The 22,099-nt window shown below is 37.7% G+C and overlaps 1 long non-coding RNA gene across 1 annotated transcript in view; it reads right to left on the reverse strand.

Moving 5' to 3' along the window:
• Positions 1-3,113: 3,113 nt before the first annotated feature.
• The window catches only part of LOC141500313 (uncharacterized), a 124,195-nt gene continuing 105,209 nt past the window's right edge, over positions 3,114-22,099 (reverse strand). Inside the window, exon 3 of the long non-coding RNA XR_012471907.1 lies at positions 3,114-3,368. This is a non-coding gene — a long non-coding RNA (uncharacterized LOC141500313). The remainder of the gene's footprint in view (positions 3,369-22,099) is intronic.

Genomic DNA, 22,099 nt, shown 5'->3' on the forward strand with positions numbered 1-22,099 from the left:
CTTGATTGTTCTGGGAGAGGACTAACAATTTCAGGAGCATGATGTTCTAACTATTAAGTGAATTGGTTTTAACTGAGACAGAGATACGCAAAGTCATCAGCCTCACACTCTCCTCCAGAGTTACTGGAGAATCCTCTGACAAGACAGAGGACTGACTGCTCATGGCCTCTGGTGAAGTGAGAGACCACTGACTTTTTAAACTAAGGTCTTTCCCAGGTTTCAGTTCATTCAAGGTAGCAGCCATTCAATAATTAAATGCTAGATAAGAATTGAGGCAAAAGATGACCTGATTTGTCTTCCCAAAGGAATCATTCTGGTAAGGGAAAACCCTCAGTTTCATAAAACCAAGAGAGAAGCCTTAGGAGGGACATGAAAGTTGTTTTCATGTATTTGAAGAGCCCCATCCTATGGAAAGGGAATTGATCTTGTTCCTTTTGAAAGATAGATCTAGGAACAATGGGTAGAAGTTGCTTATAAAAAACTTTATCTTTGTTATAAAAAGACACAGGTAATTCTAGAAGGTAGTGGGTTCCCTTTCACTTAAGGTATTGAAGCTAAGAGAATAGGTGTCTAATCACTGGTTTTATGAAAGTGAGGATTTCTGTTCAGGTTTGGGCTGGACTAGCGGACCTCAGAGGCTGACTCCTTTTGATTTTGTTGTTTTGCGATTCTGAGGAACAATAAAAGAATAGGAGAAAAAAAGTGAAGAATGAGAGAAAAATAGAGAAAGTAAGATGATAGAGTGAGGTAAGAAGTCAAAAAGGGAAGAAATCTGATGAATTTTCATTGTGAGGAATGAGAGAAAGAATGAGGGAAAGAGATTCACAATGAGAAGAAAACTGTAGATTCCTTTTATAAAGGTTCTTGTCTATATGTAAAATGTTCAGTCCATGGTCAGTAGTGTTTGACAAGGGTAAAGATCTAAGTTTTTGAAACAAGAATTAATTATTTAGTAAAAATTGTTGGGAAAGATAGAAAGAATGAAGGAAAGGAAGAAGGGAGGGAAGAAAAAAGGAGGGAGGGAGAGAGAGAAGGGAGGGAGGAATAGGGGGAAGTAAGATGAAGGGAAGAAGGGAAGAAAGAAAGGGAAGAGGGAAATAGAAAAAAAATTAACTTTTCTTAAAATCTACTGAGTGGACTGACAGCTCTTCATGGCTCAGTGACCAATCTTCTTTTATTTATTCCCCAGTCACAGGAACACACAATAACTGGAACAATCTAGTTACACATGTACTTTAGCATCAGACCAGAATGTAAATTCTTTCTCAGACGTGTTCCACGGGATAACCCAGCTCCAACAGATAACAGAGGTATCTTTCTTATTTATCCCCATTATGTAATCCCCAGATCTGAATGCAGATTTCCTTTTTCTTTTGACTCCAGTCTGGAGATATTTAAGGCATACCATATAGTCATCATTAAGTGTCACAGTCTATTCCAATGCAATTTAACTTCTAATTTAATACTGTCATGTACTTTGCATTTGATTCATGTGCTTATATTTCATTTCTCCAATTAGAGTGTAAGCCCTTTGAAGGAAGATCCTAGCTTATTGTTTTGCTCTTCATTTTCCAAGAAGACCATTCAGGACAAGCACATGAATTGGATTTGAGTGAGGGGTTGCTGTATTAAGTACTAAGAGGTGCCTCACTTTCTCCTCTGGAGCATCTGGGTCCAAGTGGCCAGATATGAATCTGGATGACTAGAAATGGCCTCCAGGGATAAGTGACTTGCCCAAGATCACACAGTTATTGTCAAGTGTCTAAGGCCGGATCCTCCTCACTCCACAGTGCCATCTGGTTGACACTTTGACTACATTTGGAATGTACTTTGGATATCACATAACAGTGGCCAAACCTGTGCAGGGTACATTATCCATCTTCAATAAATATTATTTATTTGACCTGATGTCAATATTATCTGAAGAAGTAGGATGCCAGGTCCATAAAGGAGTGCTTTCTATTTTTTAGTTAAATGAAAATTTAACCGGGACCTGGATTCATTTTGAATCTAGACAAATTTAATTTTTATCTTGGACCTTAGGACTTGGGCTACTGTAGACTTCTATTTAGGCACCAAATTAAAATGAAATTCATGCTTAGCACCAGTCCTCCCACCCCCACCCCACAAACACACTCAAGACCAGACCACACAGCATTTGGTGCTCAGGTTGCTCATATGCTGAGACTATTTTTTTTTAGGCTCCACCATCCCCTAGCAGGTGCATGCCCCGCAGGTTGAGGAAACCAAATCGTGTTAACAGACACAATGAGTAGGAACATGGGAAGTTCAAGTAAGAGCCCAGAAGGCGTCTCCCCCCTCTCCCCCTCCCTCCCCACCAACTCCTAGTTGTCTATATTTATTTTAAACCAGATTACAACCCTTATAGGAATTTTAGGTCGATCCTGCTGATTCCCCTGGTAGGACAATTAATCACCACACCTGGACCCTGCATTAGGCTTTATTAGATCATGTGGGGCCTATTACTAACTATAATTTGCTTGGCTTGACTGAATCCCTCTCTGTGAGTGTGGTATTTTCTGATACATCAAAAATAAGGAATGCATCCGGAGATGCAGTGTGGGTGGTGCTCACGTCTGATGGCACAATCTTGCCATTTCTTCATCTCTTCCAACATACTTTGGGTTCTGGAGTAGGCCTACAGACATGGGGGATTTTAAACCGGCTTCGATAATAGACATGTGCAGCCACTTTGCCGGCTAATGAACCAGCCCAGAGACAGAAGAGTACACTCGGTCCTCAGGGAAAAGCCCCAGCGGAAAAACCCAGAGGGGGGCAAGTGCCATGTGATCCACTGATGTGCTCCGGAAACTCCCCCCGTTAATGTGGGTTCTCTGCCACCAGACTGGGAAAAACTGAGTTTCTATGGAGTTGCCAGTTGTTTTTTTCCTTCTTTGAAATGAATCACACTCCTGTCTTAATGAAAATGCTACTCAATTACTATGATTTTATTAGCAAGACAAGTGTAGCTATTTAGTGCATAACAATGTAAGAGTTATAATTCCAAAGGGATTGTCAGATGCTAATTCCAAATTCAAAATGCAAGGCAAAAGTTTTATTAGCCTCTTCCCAGCAAAGGATACTTCCTCCTCTTTTGCAGATTCGGGGTCTGAGCAATAAAAACCTCAGGTTGCTGTAGTCATCATAGCTAGATTATAAACCCATGATGTGGCAAACTGAAATGCCAAGAAACAAACTTGAATGTCAGTGTAGGTCTTCACACACCCAGGAGCACTGTGATATCCACCCAAGATAATCCACTTCCACCCAAGCCATCTCTAGGAACTTTGCCTCCAGGGTGAGTATCACAAAGTACACTCTTCTGTGAGGGAGTCAAGATACTAGACCTGGGAAGAGAAGAAAAGAAAAGCAAATAAGCATTTAAATACCACCCACGATATGTTTTTTACAAATTTTATCTCATTTGATCCTCACTGAAAGGTAGATTCTATGATTATCCCCACTGAGGAAACTGAGGCAGAGAGTGGTTAAGTGATTTGTCTGAGGCCAAATTTCAACTCAAATCTGTGTTTACTCCAAATCCAACATTGTGCCACCAGGACAATGGCCACTTCCTTTCTGGGAAGCTGCAGAACTGTTGTTTGCCCCTCATTCTCGAAGAAGACCATGACATCAGGTGATGCCATGACAAGCACATGAATTAAATCGAGTGACAGGGTGCTGGGCAGAGGCACCAGCTTCACTTTCTCCCCCCCAAAATTAGGAAGACTAGGGGCAGCTAGGGGGTGCAGTGGATAGAGTGCTGGCCCTGGAGTCAGGAGGACCTGAGTTGAAATACGATCTTAGACACTTACTAATTACCTAGCTGTGTGACTTGGGCAAGTCACTTAACCCCATTGCCGTGCAAAAAAAAAAAAAAAAAGACAGTTGTGTATGTGAGGTAATCGGGGCTAACTGACTTGCTCAAGGTCACACAGCTAGCAAGTGACAAGTGTTGGAGGCTGGTGACAAGTGTCTGTCTGAGGCTGGATTTGAACTCCTGACTTGCTAACTCCAAGGCCAGCACTCTATCCACTGTACCACCAAGCTGCCCTTGTTGACCAGAGGAAGAAGTGGAGGGAGGGCGTGGAAGTTTTCATACTAAAATGCCATCTGGAAGTTCCTCATTTAAACTAATTATTTACACTAAGGTGCCAAAGAATTATAAGTGTTCTTATCCCCCTCTAAGTTGGTTTTCCTGGGTAGGACAAAGTCCCAACTTCACCTCCCCAGTTTCAGCTCTGCCTTAAACTCATCCTATAATTATAATTTGAATGAAACACCAGAATGTAACAAAGCATTTGCTCTGGAGTTTTAACTTCATAATTGGCTGTAAGTTATGCTGGGACTAAATCTTATTGAAGGAATGTACCCCCAAACATAATCATCCATTGGGGTTCCATTAAAAATTAATTTAATTAATTGAGTTGAATTAATTAGCTAACTGGCTAACTAGCTAGCTATGGAGCATCAATTGAAACTAAACATTTCCTAAAAGGTATGCATTGTACATTGTACATTGGAGTTCTTCCTACATGCAATAATAATAATAATATTCCTTGGTAGTGACATGCCTCAGGTACCTGAACACCTGGGTTTATGCTTTCAAGATTTCTTTGTTCCACTTACTGGCCCTTCTCCAGGCTTGATGTTTTCCATATGTCAGTATGTCTAACTGACTCTCCCATCCTCTCCACAGCCCTCACCAACACATTCATCCCATCCATCACCCATGAATTTCATTATCTTCTCATTGTGATCCTGTGCAATTAATTGGAACTGATATTGAAATGTAACAAAGGGTATTCTTTAGTGAATAATAGCAAAGAAAGATCTGGGTCAGTGGTTCTTAGCCTTTTTTTATGTCATAATCTAGTGATGCTATGGACATTATCTCCAAATAATGCTTTTTTATAAAAAAAAAAGCATAAAATAAAACAGAATTACAAAGGAAAAATATTGAAATATATTAATCAAATATTAAAAGAGCTAAATTTATAGACTTACTGAAATCTATCACACATACCCCATAAGAGTCTGATAGGCCTAGGTTTAGAATCTTTAATCTAGGTAGCCAGGAAATTCATTGAAACAACAACCATTTTAGTTTAATTTGATTTGTATATAACAAATTGCTTGCCCTCTCAGGGAGAAAGACAAGGAGGAGAATTTAGAATTCAATTAAAAAAAAAAAGAAACATGCCAAAATTGTTTTTACATATAATAGAAAAAAATAAAATATTCAGAATTTTTAAAAAAGTAACTTGAATTGTAGAATCTGGTTGTTTGTTTTGGTTTTTTAATGAATGGATACATGCTGTTTTCCAAAATCAGAAGGTTTTGTCTTGTTTACTGTTGAATATTTGATATTGCTACTTTTTTTACTTATCAAATTAGTATAAGAATGATAACAAATATATCATTAAAAGGACCAACCTCTAAGGTCTATAAAATTGGTCTGATATCTCATGAGGATAGTTCTGTTGATAAAAAATGACTGATACCCACTATATTCAGGTCAACCAACTGATCCCATTTCAACATGCTAGACTCCTAAATTCTCACCTGAATGGGAAAAGTTGTTTTCATCAGACTAGTTCTTAGAAGCCATCTGAAGTTGACTCAGAGGCAAGCAGATCCTGTGTCCCAGCCAAAACATTTCCACCCCCTCTTCCCCCCTTCACTCCCCGATCCAATCACAATGCATGTGATAGACAACAGCACTAATCTCTTCAGGACACCCCAGAACACAGAGCTAGTCTGTGCTTCCGGGATAGATTTTCCAGGAGTTGTTCTATGGCACCCAAGCCCCTCCAGGATGCCAAGACTGTGGCTGGGCTATGTGATACCCAGGCAGCTGGCACACTTCATCATCCTTGGGAGTGATGATGGAAACTGCTGAATGGTGTTCTGACTCCTCCAGAGTTTCTGGGGAAGGGAAATCTGCATTACAATGTACACTCGCATCTGCAGAAAGGAATCTTACTACATCCCAAGCCACCGGGCAAAAAAAAGTGTGTTCTTTCATTTCCAAAGAAGCCAATTTAATGGGCACCCTTAGGTCTGTAACCCCTGGAATGCCAGGTAGCCCCACATGAGCACAGGACAAAGGCTATTCCATGGCCCACTTCCCACCACCAAAGAAGGCCTAAAGAATCTCCACAAAGGTTTCCTAAAATGAAAGCAACCTCACTAATTGACAGACCTGTGATTGGTGTGGCTGCTAAAATTACCTTGGCATTAATTGCCTGGACAGGTTGTTCAGTCATATCGCCCTGGCTCTCTAATAACAGGAGATGCCTGGTATTTTAAATGACCATGGCACTAATGGCCCAGACTGCCTATGATTTCGCATCGGCCTGGCACTAATGGCTTGGAAAAGGGACTTGTTTTGCAGATTAACGAGTAGCCTCCAGACGGCAAAGGATTAGGAAGGAAAACGGGAAAAAATACAATTGTTTTCAAGGAAAATAAGAAATAAGTTCAATTGGGAATGGATTCCTGCTGGTTTTAGGGACCCCTACTTTTACTGCCTCTTATCCTTTCCTTTTTTTTTTGATTGTTGTTGCAATTGTCTTTGAATGTACTTGCAATATATTAGAGGAGAGAGTCTTATTGAAGGGTTTCCCTCTACCATAGCAGATGGTAGTTAGCATCTTCTCTGCAACATTTATCATTTTAAGGCAGGGGTTCTTAACCTTTCTGTGTTATGTTATAGACTCCTTTGAGAACCTGGTAAAGCCTAAGGTTCACTTCTCAGAATAATATTTTTAAATAATTGAAAGAAATACTGAATTTTAATTAATTACTGAAAGTGAAGTTGTATGTTTTGTTTTGTTTTCCACTGAAATCTTTCTAGAAACCTCTTGTCAGTCCACAAAATCCAGTTGAAGAGCCTTGACTTAGATGGTTGCCTAAGACACTGAGACTTTACATGACTTAATTGGTGTCACTCACAGTCTGTGTCAAGGTAGGCTTTATTGGACCCAGGTCTTATGAATACCAGGGAACTTCTCCCTCCATGCTGCTGTCCTAACTTTCCCTATGATGCAGTGAGATCTTAATTCTTCTATATATCAGTGAAAATCCTGCTTTCCTTTCCTTCTCAAGATATCCATGTTAAAGGGAGACTAGGACATCCTACCATCCCTATGGCCTACTCACCATGAAATATATGTATATTGGTTTTTGCAAGGCAATGGGGTTAAGTGACTTGCCCAAGGTCACACAATTAGGTAACTAGTAAGTCTGAAGTCCGATTTGAACTCAGGTTCTCCCAACTCCAGGGCCAACTCTATTCACTGTGCCACCCAAAATATCTCTTCTTAAGGCCTTCTCTGGAAGGACTTCAAAATAATATGTGGGAGAGAGGGAAGGGGTGGGGAGAAGAGAGAGAAGAGAGGAACTCCTTTCTCTGTGTTATCTTTCCCCATTAAATGTAAACCTCTTGAGAGCAGAGATTGTCTTTTTTCTTTTGTCCTTTCTGTATCCCAAAAACTTAGCACAGTGACTAGAGCATGATAAAACTCAACATGTGCCTATTTCCCTTCTTCCTTCATTTCTTCTTTCCTTTCTTCCCCATTTCTTCCCTCTTTTTTCTTTTCATTTCTCTTTCCTTCCTTCCTTCCCTCTCTTCATTTTTTCTTCTTTCTCTCTTTGTATTTCCATCTTTCTTTTCTTCATTCCTTCCTTCTATCTTTTTCTTCCTTCCTTCCTTCTTTCCTTCCTGTTAGCTCCTTTAAGTCAGATATTATATCAATTTTCATTTTAGTGTCTCTAAACTAGCACAGCACCTTGTGTATATGGTAATATATATTGGTTCAATTACAATGTTAATAACTTTGAGTCAGTTTGAATGTGGCTCAAGACCTGGCTTGACCATTTAACAGTTGTGAGACCTTGAACAAATAAATTCATCTCTCTGAGTCTTAGTCTTCAATAAATTACTGACTTTGTGAAATTTAAAATACTATAGAAATGTAATAATGCTATGATCATGATAAAAAATCACAGAATAACAGATCTAGAGCCAAAATGAACTTTAAAGCATCTACCCTAGTCTATCTTTATTAATGAATGAGGAAATAATCCCCAAACAATTAAGCGAGTCCTCCAGAATTACATAGGAACTAATCCTCTGATTCTAGATCTCTTTTACTATTATTATTCACAATTATAAATTATTTTGAATGTCAGCTCTAAAGAAATAGCAGTAGTAGCCAGCATTGACAGATAGAGTGCTGTAAGGTTTGCTGTAAGCTCTTTACAAATATTATTTCATCCCCATAATAAACCTGTGAGGTAAGTGTTGTTATTATCAACATTTTACAGATGTGGAGAAGCATATTAAATAATGGATCCAGGGTCACTTAGCTAAGGTGTGTCTGAGGCAGGATTTGACCTCATATTTTACTTACTCCAAGTCTAATCTTCTATCCATTATATGCTTGGCTGCTCATGAAGAATATGAACAAATGTCTTAAACCGAAGAAATCCAGTTAATCTGAAAGAGTTTATCTATTATCGTATCAATCTATCTCAAAAGTCCCCCCTCTCTCTTCTTATCCCAAACCCTCTGAAGTTATATATCAGTATCAAAATGTTCGAAAGTCTCCTCATTTCTGTTCACCCTCAAAAGTAAAAATTCTAAAGGAACTTTGTTATTAACCACCTTTTATTTGTGGTTTATTTTGTCTCTCTGCTCATCTCAGTAGCTTGTGAAAGCAGAAGGTCATCACCAGCATATCTTCTACCTACTTTTTACTAGAGCTATAATGAAAAATTCTGGCATTGGAGGAAATTTCAGTAGGAAGGGGGGAAAAGATTAAGAAGAGAGAGACACTGGGAGAATTCTTTAAAGCCCTTATGTATCAACCCCCTCACCATTCATCTTGAGCATCAGTCTTGTAGGTTCCTGTGTGATATTCTGCCCTAGTCAGAGGAAGAGCTACTAGTGTATTAGTGGGATAAAGTAGATCCAGGGAGAGGTTCTTAATGATCTCTGGAGTTTGATAGGGCAGGGGGATGACACCAACATAAACTGGATGAGGGATGGTCATATACAACTTCCTCCCTACTCAGCACTCTATTTTTCATAAAAAACTAAGTCAGCTAGACAAAAGGACATCAGTTCCCCCTGGGGAGAAATTGCAGCCTCTTGACGGTTTTTGCCCTGAGACAAAAGCCTTGGTGATTTTGATACTAGGAATCATTGTATGCATGCAAGAGAAAAAGAGGGGGAACTTCAGTAGAGATAAAAAAAGAAGGGCCAGGAGGATGAGGTTTTAGAGAGGCAGACAGGGCAAGATTTTGCAACTGATTGGATGTATAGAATGAAGGAAAGATTTGGTGTAAAAATAGCTTCAATTCTACGAATCTCTGTGATCAAAAGGATGATGAAAGTACTAATAAAAAAAAGAAAATGAGACAAGGGCCAGTTTGATAGTAACATAATTAATTTAGACATGTTGCATTTGAGTTGTGGTAAGCTCCTAACTGGAGACATCTGGCAAGTGTTAGAAATATGGATTGGAAGCTCTGGGAGTTAGAGATAGATTTGGGAATAATCTGCATAAAGGTCACTGAAGTCAGTAAAGTAGATAGTATCACCAAAAAAGAATAATCTAAGAGAATTGAATAGATACTCTAGGATAGATGAATCTTGGAAAACATTCATGTTTAAGGTGAAAAGTGGCAGAAGAGCACGGAAAATAGAGAGGGAATGATAGTTCTCCCTCTGACTCCGTCTCTGTCTGTCAGTCTGTCTGTCTGTCTGTCTCTTTCTCCCCGCCATTCCTCTTCTGTCTCTTTTCTTAGATCTTCTTCTGCCACTTTTCACCTTAAACATGAATGTTTTCCAAGATTCTTCTGTCCTAGAGTATCTATTCAATTCTCTTAGACTCTTCCTTTTTGTGGTACTATCTACTTTAATGATTTCAATAGAGAAGGAGAGAGAGAAGAGAGGAGAGAAGAGAGAGGAGAGAGAAGAGAGAGAGAGAGAGAGAGAGAGAGAGAGAGAGAGAGAGAGAGAGAGAGAGAGAAGAAAATAATTGATGGAATAAGTCATGAAGGAAAAAGAAGGAAATGGGAATGGCATACAGGTAAGTTTTAGGAAGAACTATATCACACCTTTAGCTGATAATGATACAGGAATGGATGAGAGATGGGAAAGGACACTGAGAAAATTAGGGTACTGAAAGAGGGAAATTGAACAAGTTTACATCAAATGACCTCAGTCTATGCTAAAGGAACATCTAAGTGTGTTATTATGAAAGGTTCCAGAAATGTCTTCTAAGCCTCAGTAGGGAAGAGAAAATTGCTAACAGTCTCACTGTGGACATGTTTTTGCCAAGTATGTATCATCACAGCTGTATCTGAATATACAAAAAGAGAGGATTGCTTGCAAAGGCAGGAAGTTACAAAGCTATTGTGAGATTTCATCAATATTCCAAATTTTCATAAGTAGATTACTCTCATGAATTCTTCTTCCAGTCTAATATGGGATGCCCAAGCATTTTACTGAAAGTCCGGAAATCTAAGATAGGTTAAAATTATCTATTGTGGGCAACTAGGTGTACAGTGAATAGAGCACCAGCTTAGGAGGTCCTGAGTTCAAATCCAGCCTCAGACACTAATTACCTAGCTGTGTGATCTTAAGCAAGTCATTTAATCCCACTGCCTTCAAAAACCTAAAAAATCCAATTTATCTATTGTAGCTTATATTATGTGTAAATATACATATATATATAAAATATATATACATAAATATGTATAAGAGTTTTATGTTTGTGCTCTATCCTCCTTCTAGACTGTCAGCTTCATAAAGTAAGGAAGCAACTCTTCTCTAAACATTGGGTCTTCCTTAGCACCTAGTGTGATGTCCATACATGGTTGGCACTTAATGAAATTTTTATTGAATGGATGAAAGATGTGATTAATTTTCTTCTTATATAACTTTTTTCCACCAGACCCATTGTCTCTCTTTTTAAAATTTATTTATTTTTTTAATTTTGATCCAATTGTGCATGCATATTTCAAAATTTCCCTCTACCTTTCCTTCCCACCCCCATCCCCATGGTAGGGAATAGTCAGATTAGCATTTACATATATATTTTGTTAAACATATTTACAAAATAGTAATTTTTGGCATGAGGAATTAAGATTAAGGGAAAGATACATAAGAGATAATTTTTATAAAGTGTTCATCAGATTTGGTGGGTTTTTTTTTCCTTTGTGTTTTGTTTTGTTTTGGTTTTCTTTCTCTGTTTGAGGATAAAATAGTCTATAACCAGTCTAATACAGGTGTCTTTGCTCTCTGGATTGTTGAGAGGAGTTGCTTCCATCAAGCTTGTTCATCTCATAATGCTGTTGATGTGCATCAAATTTATACGGTCACAGATCATTCCCCAATTGATCAATAGTCAAAGGATATGAACAGACAGTTTTCAAATGAAGAAATTAAAGCTCTATATATAATCATATGAAAAAATGCTCGAAATCACCATTGATTAGAGAAATGCAAATTAAAAAACAATGAGGTATCTCACACCTGTTAGATTAGCCCAGATGAAAAAAAGGGAAAATGATTAATGTTGGAGAGATTGTGGGAGGATTGGGACATTGAGGCATTGCTGGTGGAGTTGTGAACAGATCCAACCTTTCTGGAGAGCAATATGGAACCATGCCCAGAGCAATAAATCTGTTCATAGCCTTTAACCTATCAATTCCAATTCCAAGACTATGTCCAGAAGAAATTATTTAAAAATGGGAAAAATCTAACATATTTCAAAATATTCATAGCAGCTCTTTTTTGTAATGGCAAAGAATTGGAAATTGAGGGGATCCCCATCAATTGGGGAATAACTAAACAAGTTATGGTACATGAATACTATGGAATATTATTATTCTATAAGAAATCATAAATGGCTGGACCTTAGAGAAGCTTGGAATGACTTACAGGACCTGATGCTGAGTGAGGAGAGTAGAGTCAAGAGAACAATATATACATCAACAACTTATATAACTTTGTTCTTAATATACTCCCTTCCATTTTGCCCTATTTTTGAGAATACCCTTTCCCTTCCCCAATGATGCCTCCAAATCCTATCCTTCCTTCAAGACCAGAGACAGATGCTATATCTTTCTTGAAAGTCTTTGCTGACCACTATATCTCACAATTATCTTTTCTTCCTCTGAAATTTTATCACTCATTTTGTCTGTGCCCCTTTTATTCCTAATATGACTACTAATCATAAGATGCTGTCATAATATCCTTTGTAGGAATATTTTACTCATCATCAGTGACTCTTTTTCCCTAGTGAAATCATAAATTCCTGGAAATCAGGGATTAAATATTATAATGTTTTATTTGATTCATAACATTGTACATGAGATAATAAATGAGCTGATAGGAAGGGCTGGATTTTCAAACTGCAATTTATTTATTATCTAACTCTCCCTTCAACCAGAGCCCACAGGATCAAAACAGAATAATGAACTATATTAACAAACTTGGACAATGTTTGGGACTCAAAATTCTTTGTTTGAAAGTATCTATATGTCTTCTGTAGAAGGAATAGAGGTACCAGCTATTGAAAAAAGTTTTAGCAATGCTTTTTTTTTTATTTTGACATTACAATCATTTCTCAACACAGTGCCTAACACTTGATGAATATTTATTGACTGGTTGATTTCTGAACAAACTCCCAGTCATCAAAGAGATCTTCAAAATAAAGAAGAGTTAACAACAATGACTTTCAGAGTTTAACAATAATAACAGTCAGTCAATAAACACTTTATTAAATACCTTCTGTTGCCAGGCATTGTGTTTAACTCTGGGAAAGAGGAGAAAAGATAGTTCTTGTCCTCAAGGAGTTTTCAATCTAATGAGGGAAATAATACATAGAAAGAAACTGAAAAGCATTGGCAGGGGTACCACATGAGGGGGCATGATGGAGAAGTCCAGAAGGTAAATGAAAAGATGACTAGCCTTAGCATGCTTCTTACATGGAGGAGTTCTCAGTTCTCCATCCTTCAATCAGAAGGGGCGGGGGAACTAAGGAGGTGTGAATCCAGGGACACTATGATCTTTCAGAGGACACTACAAAGGTGTAAGTCCCAGGGCTGATGGGATCTTACAGGTTGGTGAAGACATAAGGGCATGATAGAAAAGTCCAGAGAACTGGGCAGCCAGGAGAAAAATGAGCAATTGCAACTGACAACACAAACAAGATTCTGCATCATTAGGCTCCTACCTGTCCTCAGAAAGGAGGAAGGTATATTGCCCCATCTCTTCTCTGGAACCAAGATGGATAATTACAATTAAATAATACTAGATTTCATTTTAGTGTTCTTTTCATTTGTATTATTATAGTAATTGTTCATATTACTTTCTAATTCCTTATTCTATACACTCTACCAATTCATATATCTTACCATCTTTCTCTGAATTGCTCATATTTCTTCAGCACAATAGCATTCTATTATATTAAGTACCTCAGTTTGTATAGATACTTCCCAATCAATGAGTCCTGGTCATTAATAAAAAGAATCAGTTCCTCAGAGTCCATGAAAAGAAAATGTTAAAGAACTCATATTTCCAAAGCTTTGCTTATCTTCTTTAATGGAGGGGAAAAATTCTTCCAAAGCAAAAATATTCAATTCTAAGAGCCAGATGGAAACCATCAAGGTCTTGTGTTGATCCATTCCATAGGTTCCATAATTGGCTTTGCTTTCTGAGTAAAATAACTCTACTAACCAATAATTTGCTAATGTGTCTAGGACTGGGCACAAGATATAACTAAAATCACTTCTGAATGATCACATTTCTTTTTTTGTGATAAATGTTGCCATGCAACTAGTAATTAGCATCTAATGACACCATATTTTTTCATCATCTATGAACCCTCATCTATGAATGAAGATTATGGCTGCACAGTAAACTTTTTCTAATAGTGATACTTAGGAAAAAGAAAGGCAAAAAGGTATCATTTTTGTTGCCTCAAGCCATAGAAACCTGGCAGGGAGCTAGGAAAATTTCCCTTTTGGGGTCCCCAAGAATTTATTTGCCAGTATTTTTAACTCTCTTCCAATCTATGGCCATATTATAAGTATGGCAGGTCAAGTTTGAGTTTCTTTTTTTAACTTATTTTCAAAGAAGGAAAATTCAAGAATTATTAACTGGATCTGCAAAATGGTCTGTTGGCAAAATGAAAAGATGTGATGCAATGCAAAGAATGTTGGCTTATAATCAGAGAATATGTATTAAAACCCTGACTTTCCCAATTACAACCTTTATGACCCTGAGCAATTCACTTTCCTCACCAACCTTCAGTTTTATCTGTAAAATGAAAGAGTAGACTTAGACAAGTTCTTGAGCAAAATCTAGGAAACATGGTTTGGAAACAAGAAAGCCTTATCTATTTCTTACCGATTTGCCTTGCTAAAGTATGTAATCAGATGTCCTGTGAAGATTTCAGTCACAAGAAAATTTGGTCATCCTGTACATTAGATTAAGAATTAATGAGAATAATGACCAGCTTTGAATATGGCAGTGGGATTGGGACAACCTCATAATCATCCTTAAAGAAGAATGTTCTGATATATTCAATATTTTTTAGTGGCTTAAAGTCAAGATTTACAGATGACACAAAGCTAGGATAGCTAGATTGTCAGATGAGGGGAGAAAAAAACAAAAAAGTATCATGAAGTGGGAATAATAAGCCAAATCTAATAAAGTGAAATTTCATAAGGATAAACACAAAGTCATACACTTAGGTTTTAAGTAATCCATTTCACTACAGAATGGAGGTTTGTTTCGGTATCCAAGAACTTAAATTTCATGGGAAGGGTTAGGAACAGAATGTAGACATGGGCAATAATCTTGAAGAAACCCAATGTTCAAGGCTATACAGAATTTCTGATGCTTAGGAGAATGTTGTAAAATCTTATAATTGAGCACGGTGAATAAATGGAAAGAAAGGAAGATCTGAGTTCAAATTCTGTTTTTTAATAAATATAGTCTGTACGAACTTGGACAAGTCATTTAAAGGAAATGGGATTCTAAGTTACCAAAAAATTTTCTGATTTGTATTAGTAGAGACAATTTCTTCACCAAAGATGCTACATGAACTATAGAAATTAGAAATCCAGGCCAAATGTAAAAATAGTTTTGATTCTTATATTAACTGGTAAGTGAACTTCTTCGGACTTTGTTGGGTTATTTTAGACAAAACATATGCATTGGGCTCATCATCAACTTGGCAGGACCTGCCTAAACTTGAGGTCTATCTTTGACATGGCGACTATGATGAAGTCTTGGATTGTGATTTTAGTGGAGAACTACTTCATGTTACTGTTGTTTGTCCTTTGTTCTCAAAATTGACCATGACATGGGAGGGGGTGGTATTTCCATGACATTGAAGTGAATTGGATTTAAGTGAGGTACACATGTGCAAAGTTGCCAGTCTCACTTTCTCATTTTTAGCCATCTTGATCCAGTGACAAGGCATAGCTCAGGAAAACAGGAGATGGCACTCAGTACTTCATATGCATTTATTTCAGCACATTAATTTCATATTACTAGATTCACCCCACCATTCTATCCTCTTGAGATCTTTTTACATTCTATTTCTATCATGCAATATATGAAGTATCTTTCCCATCTTGGAGTCACCTTCTAATTGAATAAAAATGGCATCCAATTCTTCATCAAAGCAATTGATTGAAAATGTTTGATAGCATAGGACCAAGGAGAGATCCTTGGGTCATTTCCCTTGAGACCTCCCTCCACTTTGACATATATTCATCAATCACAATTTTTTCAGTGCCATCATTTAGACAGTTCCTCACCCACCTAACTCTGTGGTTCATCCTTCCCTTTTGAAGAGGACTAAAGACATCATGAGGTGATATCTTGATTTATACATGAATTGGATTAAGGTGAGGCAGAGTTGCACAAAGTCAACAGCCTTACTTTCTTCCAGAATCATCTGGATAGAAACTGTTCCTTCATTGGTCTGTAGAATTTCTGGTAGAAGAAATTCCCTCTATCAATAAGAACTGGTACCTTCTGCTCAACTTCTAATCCTAGAGATTACCTAGAGTACCAAGAAGTCGACTCTCACTAAACCTCACAAATACACTATGTATAATAAGCAGTGCTTGAGCTCAGGTCTTCTTGTCTCTAAGGTCAACTCTCTACCTACTATGTTGTTCATCCTTCATTTTTGAAAAGTACTCATGACATCATGATATAATGGGGGATAGCTTGACTTGCATATGAATTGAGGTGGAGTTGTACAAAATCTTCAGGCTCACTCTTTTCCAGAGTCACCAAAGTCAAGATGAGTTGTGATGGCATGGGATCTTTGCATCTTTGATGCAAAGATCTGAGTTCAAGCTCTGAGTTCAATACAGTGCCTGCTTCACCCTCCTTAATGGTCATTGGAACAAATTGTTCTCATCTGTCCATCCCACATGCTTGAGGTAGACATCCCCCTAACTCACCAACAGTTTTGAGGCCTGTTGTTACCTTTAACCTGGTTTAATCTGCCTACTAAATGGTTTACCAGAGAGTTGCCATTGTTCATGCTATAGCTTTTAACTCTACTATCATTCAAAACACTGTTTTCCCTCTTGAAAACATGAAAAATTTCATGAAATGCTTTGTTAAAATCCATGTTTAATATATCCTTCAAAATCCTAACTCAGTGATTTAGTTACTCTTTTAGAACATTGAAACAGGAAATTTGGTTAGGGTAGCATATTTGAATTTTGATGAACTGATGTATAAACAGGATATCCCTCTGTAGACTACCTAACAAATGGTCTTTTAGACATCACTGCTCCCTTTTTTCCATGCTCACAAATCATTCCCTTTAAAATGACTTAAATTTTTGATAAAATTTGAGAAACTAAGTCCACCCACTTATAGTCTGAAGAATTTACCCTTTACTCTTTTTTGAAAATAAGGACATTGCTCATCTTCATTCCTGTAGCACTTCTCATGTTTTCCAAAATTTTTCAGACATCATTGGCAACAACTATTATTTCAGTACCTAGGGATGTAATTCATCAAGCCTGGTGACTTGAATTAATAGAAGACAACTAGGTATTTTCCTACCAATTTTTCTCTTGTCTCATATTTTAATCCACTTTCAACTACTTTTTTCCATCCTTGCCAGTATAAAAATAATTTTCCTTGGTATAAAAAACAAATGGAAAAAAATTTGCCTTCTTTCCATCTTCTGCAATCATCTCATCTGTTCAGTGGACCTATTCCTTCTTTCATCTTCCTCTTACCCCCACAGAACCTCTAAAAGTCATTTTCATGCTTTCCATTGCAGGCCTCTCAGTCCATTCATTTCAATTCAACTAATATTAATTAGATATAGGTTCTATACCATTGTAAGACACTGTCTAAGATTTTAGGAATAGAAAGACAATAAGAAAACTAATATTGATTTGGACTTTAAAAGTTTTCAAAGTACTTTATGTGGAAAAAATTCAATCACCTCATTTTCAGTCCTTACCCTTTTGACCTCATGTAGCTTTTGATAATGATAATCAGTATTTAGGAGCCAGGTGGCTCAGTGGACAGGGTGCTGTACCTGGAGTCAGGAAGACTTTTGACTGATTTCAAATTCAGTCTCAGACATGCTAGCTGTGTGACACTAGGCAAATCTTTTCATCTCTCTCATTTTCAGTTTCCTCATCTGTAAATGGGGATAATCATATAAAATAATTCCCAGAGCTGTTAGAATGAGACTATTTTCATAAAGAGTTTTACAACTTTAAAATGCTATAGCAATATTAATTAGAGGAGGAGGAGGAGGAGGAGGAGGAGGAGGAGGAGGAGGAGGAGGAGGAGGAGGAGGAGGAGGAGGAGGAGGAGAATAGTCCCCTGCTCCTGGGTACTCTCTTCTGATTTTCTCTTTACCTATCAGACCACTTCTAAGTGTTCTCTGCTGATTCTCATCCATCTGCCACCTACATGACTTTATATAATTTGTTTCTCATGTCTTGCAAAGCATTTTCTTTAGAATTCTTACTTTCTTTCAGGGCTCAATTCCTTCAGGATGCCCTCTTCTATAGGAAATTTTTGCTAATCCTCATTTATTCTCTTTCCTCAAAATTTAATGCAGCCACTTATGATCTACAGTTTTATATATATATATATATATATATATATATACAATTATATATATGCAGTTATATACATATATACAGTTATATATACATATATATATAAAGTTATATATATATATATGTATGTATAAAATGTTTCATGTCCTTACCCTTCCCAGAAGAATGTGAGCTTCTTGAGGGCAGAGAGCATTTTTTTCAATTATTTTTGTATGTCAGATCTAGAAGAGGACCTCAAACAATGTTATGTCTACCAGGAGCTTTTGACCTAGCAATAAAAACATGTGAGAAGCTAAGAAAACCTGAGCTTAAGTCCTCCCCAATCCTCCCCTTACATATACTTATTGTGTGACTTTGAGGAAATCACTCAGTCTCTTAAAAATGAATAGGAAAAGCTGGTGGAAAAAAACCACAAAGGATGAAAGAAATCCAAATCTTAAGAAAAAAAGAAAAGTAAGTAAAAAAAAGCAAAATAAAGAAAATGAACTCTAGAACTGTAATTTTTCACAAACCCACAAGTCTAGTAGAAAGAACCCAAAGTTGAGAAGAAAGGCTTAAAGACAGAAGAATCCAAAGGCTCTGGCTGTGTTTGAAGCAAACAGAGTCATGGGCATCGGGACAAATTCTACCCTCACAGAAGTGGGACAAGAAGGGAGATGAGATGCCAAATTGGCTAAACTCAGAACTCAACGGAGACTGAAAAGGCAAATGGGAAAGCCATGAACAGGAGAGCTCAGGCCAGATCACAGTGGAGGAGTTTAAAGAAATAAAATGATTGTATAAAGGAAAGGGAAAGAAAGACTCAAGAAAAACTTTCCAGAGTTCTTCGTTGGAAAACTCAGATGTGCCCCATCTGAGAGAAACACAAAACGACTCTAGGTGATGTTAACAACAAACAACCTTTTGAGGTTTTTTTGAGCCTCATTCTTACCCATTCCCTTCTTCCCAAATCACCTGAAACCTAGTGGATATGGGACTCAGAGGAATACTTTGAAATTGAAGAGCTTTCCCCAGTGGTTATAATGCCCCCCTTAGCCTTTGAAGTCACCTATTCAGGACTTAACCCACCACCCCCTAACTGTTTAAGTATTGCAATACAAAATTTTAAGCACCCCAAGGCTGGAACTAGGCTGGGGAAAGTGAAGCTATAGTCCCATCCACTTCTAAACTATTCTCCTTTTCCCTAGTCCCCATCCTGGGAATTTCCACCCACTGATCTTGAGCCCCTTCCTAACAGGATTGTGGTTATGGATAGCCATGCCAAGTATAAGCCTCCTTCTTCATGAAAATGTGGGAGGGGAGCAAGAAAAGAGGGGAGGGGATGTTATCTAGTGCTTGGGAGGCTCCAGGGCTTCTGCCCTCCCTAGCTTGAAGGGGAGAAGCAAGCACAGAGAACATTTCCCCATAGTACAACTGTCCATCTGTTACACTTGGATGTAATGGGGGTGAGGGGGGATTTTTTCCATCGTTTTGCCTGATTTTACTGGTAGCTTCCATGCTGTTTAAGCAGGTAATCATGTATTCCTTAAAAACCCTGGCATGATTTATCTGAGAGTCTGCTTTGCTTTCTAATGAGTGATCATAATAGCACTGCTTGCTGGTGGCTTCTCTCTGCCCCCCCCCCATCTTTTTTTTTCTTTTAGGCTTTATCAAGGTCTGTTTTAATTGCTATAAACAGCTAAAAAACAAGATCAAATTAACAAATGAAATTATAGTTATGGTTAAATGGCTATATATTAATACATCCCTCGTTTTGTGATCTGGCTAATAATGACCTGAGAGCTTAACAAAATTGTCTGAAAGGAAAACAAATATATCAAGACAGGGCAGTGTTTGATTCTCCTGGAGACTGGGCACTGGATCTGCTGCTGCCTCCCAGCCAGCCTACCCAGATGCTCACAGAAGACACTCCACCTAAGAAGACCCGAGCACCAGCTGAAGCTGGATGGCTTTGCCTCACATTGTGCCAAGTTAACTGTTTCCCTTCCTTCTCCCACATTCCTGCATTGTCTCAGGGGATTTATGTGAGAGCAAAAAAACTAGCCCAAATTGACTTAAAGAGCCCCCAATCCTTGACACATCCCTTTGGCAGAAATGACCAATCTGAGAAACAATTTTCAGATAATGCTCAAATCTATTCTTACTTGGTGGCATTCTCTTAGGTCTCTGAATGGTCTTGAAGGACTCTACACCCCTAAGAGCCACCTTTGAATTTAGCAGTTTTGTTCTCTGAATTACTCTTTGTATTTGCTCTAATCAAATTCTCTCTCATCCAGATAAGTATTAAATGTGGATCACATCATAAGCAGACACTTGCAACTCCCAGCCTGCTTTTTTTTTCCAGCACACTGAACTTGCCTTTGTTATGGAAATGTCTTTCTCTCCATTGTGGAAAAGACTCTGAGAAGGGCTGCACAAGCCAAAATGCACTACTCTATTTACTTGCCTCTTGGTTCTGCAGTGTATGGCTTTAGCAATGAATCTTTCTTTTGGTGGGGATTGTTCATTCTACAGCAACACTTCATCAAATCTGCAAACAAGACCTTGAGCTGGAAGCTGCGACCCAACACACAGAGGTCTGTTTCCACTGAAAGGCAAGGTTGGAGAGGTAGATTTTTTTTTAATTTCTCTTGACCATGACTATGGCTGCTGGAAAGACCTCTCTCTCTCTCTCTCTCTCTCTCTCTCTCTCTCTTTTTTAAGTAGTTTATTGGGCTGCAACCTCCCTAAAACAGCAGGATTTAGCCAGCACTTTGTTTAATTGGCTCGAATGTGTTATTTGTCTGGAGACCATGGGACAAGTGTTACAGTGATGATTTCAGCCATAAGATCATAGGTTTGAGAGCTGGAAAGAAATTTAGACACCATCCAATGAACCTCTTGATTTTACAGAGGTAAAAACTAGAAGCCTAGTATCTTAAGCATGCAAAGGACATTTTATTAGATGGTATATACCCATGGATTTTATTTATTTTACGGTGATCATTTATTGAACAATCATAAAGGACATTTTTATTCATCAAAGTTAAAAAATAAAAATTCAATTTGTTTTTAGTCAACATCTTGTGTTTACTTTTAAAATGAAACTCAAGATACTTTTTTGGGATATTAGAGTATATTTAAGTATATCCAATATGTGCTATGCCCATGCCTATGAAAAATAGTAAGAAACAAAAGCAAATTCATATTTAATAACTAATTTTTAAATCAATGACTCTCTATTATACCACAACTCATTAATTCAATCATCTTTTAAGCAATGTGCCTATAAAAAGCATTATGTGTTTTGACCGATTGTCAAAAAAAATCACATTGATGGCGACTCATGAGTTTTACAACTAGGGATACATTGTTGGGTTGCTTCAGTTGTGTCCAAATCTTCATGATCTCATTTGTGGTTTTCATGGCAAAGATTCCATTGCCATTTCATTCTCCAGATCACTTTACAGATGAGGAAACTGAGACAAAGAAGGTTAAGTATCTTTCCAAGGGTCACACAACTAGTAAGAGTATGAGACCAGATTTGATAGACAAATTAGTATTCCTGATTCCAAGTCCAATGAGTTACCCACTGAATCATCTATTTGCCCTTGGGACACAAAGAAAGAACCTTGAAACTGGGGTAATGTTGGGGAAGATATATGGACAAATCATATTGAACCCTAAGAAACTTACAGTCTATCAGAGGATGATGCAGTTAAGCCCGGATGATATCTTAGAGGTCATCAGGTTTAATATCCTCATGTTACAGGTAAGGAAACTGAGGCCCTGAGAAGCTTGAACAAAGTCACAGAGGTAATAAATGCAGAGCTGGCAATTGTCTTCTGATTCTACATCTAGCCCTCATTCCTTTGTTCAATGCAAAATAAGATATGTATATTAATAACTATCATCAAATTTAGAATATATTTTGTTCATAGAAGAAGTAAAAACC

Source organism: Macrotis lagotis, chromosome X (genome assembly GCF_037893015.1).
Source record: "Macrotis lagotis isolate mMagLag1 chromosome X, bilby.v1.9.chrom.fasta, whole genome shotgun sequence".
NCBI lineage: Eukaryota > Metazoa > Chordata > Mammalia > Peramelemorphia > Peramelidae > Macrotis > Macrotis lagotis.